Source organism: Dipodomys merriami, unplaced genomic scaffold (assembly GCF_024711535.1).
Source record: "Dipodomys merriami isolate MVZ:Mamm:240054 unplaced genomic scaffold, mDipMer1.0.p SCAF_2102, whole genome shotgun sequence".
NCBI classification, from domain to species: domain Eukaryota; kingdom Metazoa; phylum Chordata; class Mammalia; order Rodentia; family Heteromyidae; genus Dipodomys; species Dipodomys merriami.
The window spans coordinates 19,290-27,953 of record NW_027203497.1 but is presented as its reverse complement, the minus strand read 5'-3'; positions in this window follow the sequence as shown (position 1 = coordinate 27,953).

The window sequence follows — 8,664 nt, the reverse complement described above, 5'->3', positions numbered from 1 at the left end:
TGTTCAGAGAAAAATTATTTATAGTAAGAACTGGTTTGTATTGCTTTGTATTACATTTTGCTTCTACACCTATAGATCAGCTGGAAAGTAGATGGCCAAACCCCTCCTCCCTCCACCAAAGTTGTAAAGTTCATTTTTCAACATAATTACTTGTATATCTCATTGTTGCAATGTGTCCACCTGTACCCGTAGTTAAACGATTTGTTTATGCCCTTCCCCTACACAAATTGTACCAACATCAAATACAGTGAAAGCAGGGGGAGAGACATAAAAAGCAATATAGAAATCATCTTAAAAATATGTTAGAAACAACTGCATTAAATAAAAAAAATTGAATACTTATCCTGGGGTTCATTTCCCTAGCATCCATTTATGTGAATTTTTTGCTTGCCTCAGACATATACTAGTTATTGCAAATAAGGGAAGCCATGGGACCTATGTTTCTTTGGGTCTGGCTTACTTCACTTAATATAATTTTTCCAAGTCTTTCCATTTCCTAACAAATGGGGCCATGTCATTCTTTCTGATGGAGGCATAGAATTCCATTGTGTATATATACCACATTTTCTTGATCCATTCATCTACTGAGGGGCATCTTGGTTGGTTCCATATCATAGCTATGGTAAATAATTCTACAATAAGCATAGGTGTGCTGATAGGTTTACTATGATCTTGTTTGTGATCATGTGGGTAAATGCCCAACAGTGATATTGCTGGGTCATAGGGGAGCTCTATGTGGAGTCTTTTGATGAACCTACATACTGCTTTCCAAAGTGTTTGAACAAGTTTACACTCCCACCAACAATGCAGTAAGGTTCCCTTCTGACTACATCCCCTCCAGCATCAGTTGTTATTAGAGTACTTGAGTATAGCCATTCTAATTGGGTGAGGTGGTACCTCAATGTTGTTTTTATTTGTAATTCTTTTATGGCTAGAGAGGTTGAGTATTACTTCATGTGTTTATTGGCCATCCTTCTTTCCCCTTCAGAGAAGTTTCTCAAGTCTTTAGCCCACTTATTTAATGGGCAGTTGTTTCTCTCAAGATTTGTTGTTGAGGGATTTAATTTTTTGAGTTCCAGGTATATTTTAGATATGAGACCCTTATCCGTTGAATGACTAGTGCATATCTTCTCCCAATCCATAGGCTTTCTAGTGATCTTGCTAGCTATGTCCTTTGCCATGCAGAAGCTCTGCAATTTCATGAAATCCAATTTGTCCCATTTGTCTTTGATTTTTTGTATTTCTGGGTTTCTGTTAAGAAAATTTCGGCCTGTGCCAAGGAGACCTAGGGTTTCTCCTATTCCTTCCTGTAATATTTTCAGAGTAAGACTTCAAAATTTAGTTTCAAGTATTACAAGAAGATCTTTGATTCATGTTGAATGGATGTGAGTAGCTTGAGCTGTTGCATAATTTGTGTGTGTGTGTGTGTGTGTGTGTGTGTGTGTGTGTGTGTTTGTAAGGGGGGTTATGTGTATCATTGACATCAAGGATAAGGAACTTGGTTCCTTTTTCTGAGATATACATTATGATGTTTCTTTGTTGGTGGTGGACTCTGATTGCTTGCCTTTTCCTGATGTGAACATTCTAGCTCAATTTTTCAATTAAAGTTTCTTATTATTCAACATATAATGCTCTAATATTGCCTTGTCTTTAGTCCGACATCTAGGATCTTCTTTTCTTCTTAAATATTAACATTCAATATGAATTTAACCTCTTGACTAATTTTCCCCTTTAATTTGCATTTTGAAATAAGAATTATAATATCTTTGATCTCTGTATTCATGAAGAAAAACCATTTTGAATTCTCTATTTAATGTAATAACACCTGGACAGATTTGTTAGCACCAAGAACTTAAATTTTCTTTTGTAGTTTTAGTTTAAAATACCCTCTTCTAGGTTTTTAGAATGGGTAGACAAAGAATTCCCACAATGCCTCACAACTTTTATCTTTCATTTTGTCTGTGCTTCCTTGTCACTGCTAAATTGTTCTGGATACATGTATTAGCTACCCCAACCCCTGCAAAGCTGTTGCTGCTACCCAATTTACTGACAATACAACTCAGCAATTACAGTCACAATTACCCTTTCCCTGGTATCCTATTCTCTCCTACTCATTTTGCTACCCATAATTCTTAACACCATGGTTCCAGCCACCTGATTTCTGACACCCCTGTCTCTGCTACCACATTCACAAACAAAGCAAAGCAAGAGTAGGTACAGACAGTCGACTTGGGTACTTCTCTTGCAGGCACAATGGGACGTTATTCCTCAGGTATTTAACATGAGGGACTAACTAGTGGTGGAAAGAAAAGACGTTACTCAGAGGGGACTAATATCTAAGTATATCAACTTATAACTTGTTGCTAGGAAAAGCAGGTCCTAAGGTGAATGTTAATGAGAAAAGAAAATTTCACAAAATATTGGGGATGATATAAATAAAAATTTTAGCTTAATCTCTTCTACCAGTGATCTGAATTATTTTATGACATATATATGTAACTATTTTGCATTTTTAAAAGTATATGAAGATGCACATATATGTAGTAATTATATTAATTTATGGAATATTTGCATATGACCATGTTAATGATTCTCAATAGTTTATGCTTTATGAACTGCTCATGAGTCTGCCTTTGGCAATATGAATTGAGCTCTCTAACAATAAATGGGATTTCATTGTCAAATCCTACAAGGATATTACTGAAGCAAATACCAAAATGAATGCTGGAACAAGAAAACTGAACAAAGCTACAAGTTTGAAGGGAAGGGATCAGTGGCAAGGGCTATGATAAAAGAGAAATTCTTCACCATGTAATCTTTGTTGAATTGCTAGCTTATTAAACATTCTTAGAAAGCAGAACATGATTTTTGAATCTAGCCTTTTGGAACCTCTTTAATGAGTGGTTAAACAAAAAATTATCAAAATGACTGAAAATCCACTATTAGATTAACATTATACTCAAAGTTCCCTTGAGATGCAGGTAGGCTGGATTCCTTTTTTATTAAATTAATGGAATAATCTTCCTTTTGCTTGGTTGGACAGTCCATGACACTTGTTCCAAAACAAGAAAAGATACTGGAGAGAAAAAAAGAGGAAAGAGAGCTAAGGCTGCTGAAATTAGCATATTTCCCATTTGGACTTTAATGCTTTGTGACTACAAAGAATTAGAATTTCATCTTAAGATAATAATTTCAAAATGGATGTGCTAAAGGATAGCTTCAAAATGTAATATTTAATGCTGTAGCATTACTTGAAGACAAAGGTTTACAGAAAACTTTAAATTCCAGAAAAACTGTAATGTTCCAATAAACACCTAGGAGAAATATAATTTAAAAATTCATCTGTTCAAAGCAAATCCTGGCATGAAAGTCTGTGAGTCAGTTATCTCCAAACAGGAAGTGGCACTGTAGCTCAATTTGGAGTGGGCTCCCCTTGAGCTAAAGAACTCTGGGATATGTTAATACCCAAGCCCTGAATTCAAGGCCCATAACTGACAAAAATAAATTTTAAAGAATTAAATCATTAGGGCTGGAAGAAGACTCAGTGGTAGAGTCATTGTATTGCATGCATGAGGTCTTAGGTTCAATTCTTCAGCACCATATAAGCAGAAAAAACTAGAAGTGGCACTGTGGCTAAAGTGGTAGTGCGGTAGCCTTTAGCTGAACAGCTTAGAGACAGCACCCAGACCCAGAGTTCAGGCACCCCTACCAACAACATCAACAACAAAAAATTAAGGCATCAAACAACCTGAAGATGTTGTCCAGAATAATGAATGCAGCATTATCCGTTGACATGACTCAGTGACTTGAAACCAAGTTTACCAGGGGAGATGGTGGGTATTTTCTGTGTGTGTCAAAACATGCAAAATTATTTTCTACTTTCCCAGGGAAGGAGAACGGAGGAAATGGGGGGGGGGAAGAGTGACGTGTTTGGTGGACTTGCCTTTTGGTTCACTGATAGATTTCTGGAGTCAAATTCAGAGAAATTCTGCTTGCAATCCTAGTTGCCTGCGTAATGACGAAGGCATGTCCTGGAAGTGATTTTGTCATGTCCTTGGCCTGGTTCCAACCACCACTGGATAATCCAAGTCCCACTGGAAGACCAAGATGCCTTGAAGACTACTGATCCATTGTGCAGGTGGACCTAAACACAGCCAGAATAGGCAGAAAATGCAATTCCGAGGGAAGCACTGGAAATCTACAGCAGGCAGAGATTTTTTTAATATATTTTTATTGTAAAAATATTGTACAGAGGGCTCAGAGTTACAGGACTAGGTAATGAGTACATTTCCTATACAGCATTTTTACCTCCTCCTTTGTTTTTCTCCTACCATCCTTTCCTTCCCCATATCTCCAACTCCTCCCTCCTCGACCCCTGCCTGAGATTGTAAATTCATTTTCTGCACAGTGTCCTGTACATCTCATTGTCACAATGGTCAACCTGAATCCCCATTTAAGCATTCTGCTATATCCCTTCCTCTCTCCAAATTACAGATATATATATATATATATATATATATATATATATATATATATATATATATATATATATACTTCTTCAGGTGTCTAATGGACATTTTTTATTTCATCTTCAAAGAAGTCTCTCTTTAAGTCTTCAGCCAATTTAGATATTGGACAGTTGTTCCTTTGAGGATGTGTTGTTGGGGTATTTATGATTTTGAGTCTTAAGTATATTTTCTATATAAGACTTTGTCTGTTTTATGACTCATGAAGAACTTCTCCCAGTAAGTGGGCTTTTTATTGATCTTGCTGTCTATGAACTTTACCTTGCAGAAGCTCTGCTGTTTCATGCAATCCCATTTGTCCAACCTCTCTTTGATTTGTTTTGTTTGTGGTTCTCTATTAATATATATATATATATATATATATATATATATATATATATATATCACCCTGCATGATATATATGATACATAAATATGTATATGGATCTAGCTTTCGTTTTCTACAGGTGTATAACCAATTTTACCAGCATCATTTACTGAAAAGGCTGTTTTTCTTCCGTTCTATTTTTTTAGCTCCCTTGTCAAAGATTAGGTTGCAATATGTCAGTGTGTTTATTTTTGAGTCTTCAGTCCTATTCATTGGTCCTCAGAACTGTTCTTGTGCCAGTACCAAGCTCTTCTTATTATTGTGGCTTTTTAGTATAGTTTGAAATTTGGAACTGATATTGCTCCAGTGCTCTTCTTTCTTCTAAGAATTGATGAACCTACAGCCAGCATTATACTTAATGGTGAAAAGTTAAAGCCATTTCTTATTAATTCAGGAAAGAGATAAGGATGTCTGCTCTCTCCACTCCTCTTCAACTACTTAGTATTAGAATGCTAGCTGGGACATTAAGACAAGATGCAAATTTAAAGGGAATCCAAATAGTGAAAGATGAAGTAAAACGTAAAAGATGACCAACGGAATAGAATTGAAAACACAGAAACGAACCTACAGTCCCATAGCCATCTAATTTTCGATAAGGGAGCTGAAAAATAGAATGGAAGAAAGACAGCCTCTTCAGTAAATGGTGCTGGCAAAATTCATCCACTACTTGTAGAAAACTAAAGCTAGATCCTTATTTATCACCCTGCAACAGAATCAACTCCAAATGGATTAAAGACCTCAGAGTCAAAGTAGACCCTCTGAAAATATTACAGGATGGAATAGGAGAAACCCTAGGTGTCCTTGGCACAGGCCTAAATTATCTTAATAGAGACCCAGAAACACAAAAAAAAATCAAAAAAAGGTTGGACAAATGGGATTGCATGCAATTGCAGAGCTTCTGCCTGGCCAAGGACATAGCTAGCCAGATCACTAGAAAGCCCACGGATTGGGAGAAGATATTCACTAGCCATACAATTTACAAGGGTCTCATATCTAAAATATACTTGGAACTCAAAATATTAAATCCCCCAACAACAAATCCTCAAAGAAACAACTGCCCAATAAATAAGTGGGCTAAAGACTTAAAGAGAAACTTCTCTGAAGAAGAAAGAAGGATGGCCAATAGACACATTTAGAAATGCTCAACATCCTTAGCCATAAAAGAAATGCAAATCAAAGCAACATTGAGATACCACCTCACTCCAGTTAGAATGGCAAAAATCAAGAACTCTAACAACAGCAGATGCTGGAGGGGATATGAACAGAAGGGAACCTTACTTCACTGTTGGTGGGAATGTAAACTTGCTCAACCACTTTGGAAAGAAGTATGGAGGTTCCTCAAAAAACTTCACATAGAGCTCCCCTATGACCCAGCAATCCCACTTTTGGGCATTTACCCAAATGTTGACAAACAAGACCACACTAAAGCTACCAGCACAACTATGTATATTGCAGCATTTTTTACCATAGCTAAGATATGGAACCAACCCAGATGCCCTTCAGTAGATGAATGGATCAAGAAAATGTGGTATATATACACAATGGGATTCTATGCCTCCATCAGAAAGAATGGCATTGCCCATTTGTTAGGAAATGGAAAAACTTGGAAAAAATTATAGTAAGTGAAGTAAGCCAGGAACAAAGTAACACAGGTCCCATGGTTTCCCTTATTTGCAATATCTAGTATATGTATGAGTCAAGCGGAAAAATTCAGATAATGTGATGTTAGGAAAATGAATCCTTAGATAGGTATTTTAATGTTTTTTTTTGTTTCATGCATGTGTTTCTAATGCATTTATAAGATTATTTCTTTGTTGCTTTGTATGTCCCTCCCCCACAGTATAACCCCCACTTTCAATATATTTGATGTCAGTGTAACTTGTGGAGGAGATGGGGAAAAACGAGTCGTTTAAGGATTCAGGTGGACCTGTTGCAACAATAAGTACAAATTGTCATGTCAAAAATGAGCTTTACAATGTCGGTGGGGGTGGAGGGATGGGAGGAAGGATTGGGTGGGTGGTGAGTGGGAGGCTGGGAAGGGAGGTAAAGGGTAAACAAAGGAGGAGGCTGCAATGCTTGGTAAGAAATGTATGCATTATCTTGCCCATGTAATTGTAACCCCTCTGTACAGTACGTTCACAAATAAAATAAAAATTAAAAAAAAACATGGGTACTCCACCACTTTTTGGTTCAATCATTTCTAACCTCAAAGATATACTTTGCTAACAAAATGCTTAGAAGAAACCGAAGAATACTTCACTTTTATCTTCTCTCTTAAGAATCTCTTTAGATACCATATCAGGATCAGTGAAGTTATTCTTTCAAAAATTATTTCAATAGATTATCATTCTCTTGGTCTTGCATTTGCTCAGAAGGATTTATGGAAAAGAATAGAGTTAAATTATCCATACCTTTTATGACAGTGTCTGTTACAAAATGACAATGCTCCTATGTCCTATGTCTCTGTCCTTCTCTTAGCTCTTGCGTGATTTCCAACTAATCACAGATTCTTGGCTTCAAGTCTAGTGAAGGTGAAGGACTATAAATCCTTCCCCACTGCTACATCTTCATGGTTTCTCTTTTAAAACTCTTTTATTTGGATGTGGAATTTATTTTCATGTCTTCATTCAATCCATTCTAAATTGTAGTGAGCTAAATAGGCTCTGTAAAATCACTTTAGGTAGCAAAAATATTAAGACAATATATCAAAAAGTTTGGCCTCCCTCCACTGCTGAAGCCAATATGCTTAGCTAGGGCTTCTAAGAACGCGTTTTCTTGACTTTTCAATTTGCTCAATTCTTTTCTGATCCCAAAACTTTTTGGCTTATGTAATAAGAGAAGTCTTCACTATCTCGTTAATAAGGATATTATATTTTTGAGCTACTAAGAAATGTGAAATCATTGGTTTCAAGTATCCAATCAGGTTTTTTTCTGTAGTTCAGTGCTTCACATGCAAAGACATTGTAGAATGTATTACAAACATTTTTGAGTGCACTTTTTCCCTAAATATTTTGACCCAAATTATCTTTTTCAGAGAATTACTGTTTGGTAATTAAAGTCAATACACAAATTTTGATTTTTTTTTAAGAACGTTGAATTTAAATTCCACTACAACCTTGTTTCACACAGTGAGTAGATTTCCTGGGTAAGGACAATTCTCAAGGGAACCTACAGGTCTTATACCAAGGGTTCTGAGGTTTGTTTGTTTAGTATGAACATGAGCCATCTTCACCCACTTTGCTCCCTCTCAGTTAAGTCTCCATTGATTATTTTGCATGAAAGCCTATTTTCCCAAGAAATTTTAAATTTTCCTAATAGGCTAAGTTGTTAAAAAGTTTGAACAAATTAAAATTTACCTGTCAGTTTTGGGGGGTGTGCAGACGTGGGGCCTGAACTCTGGGCCTGGGCGCTGTAGCTCAGCTCTTCAGCTCAAGGCTAGCGCTCTACCACCTGATCCACAGCACCACTTCCGGCTTTTTTTTCTTTTTGCTTATGTGGTGCTGAGGAATCGAACCCAGGGCCTCAGGCATGCAGGGCAAGCACTCTTACCACTGAGCCACCTTCCCAGCCAAACCTGTCATAATTTTAAAACTCTTTTGAAATTCCTTTATTAGAACCACAAGTTCATCAATCCTAACTCCACCTTTAATATCAAAAACAGTTAACATGTTGTTTTCATGATATAGTGTCCATGAAACTACTATTTTCCAGTGGCTTTGTTATGCATATATATAGCCTTATAATCTGATGATAAGCAAAATGAACTCCAAG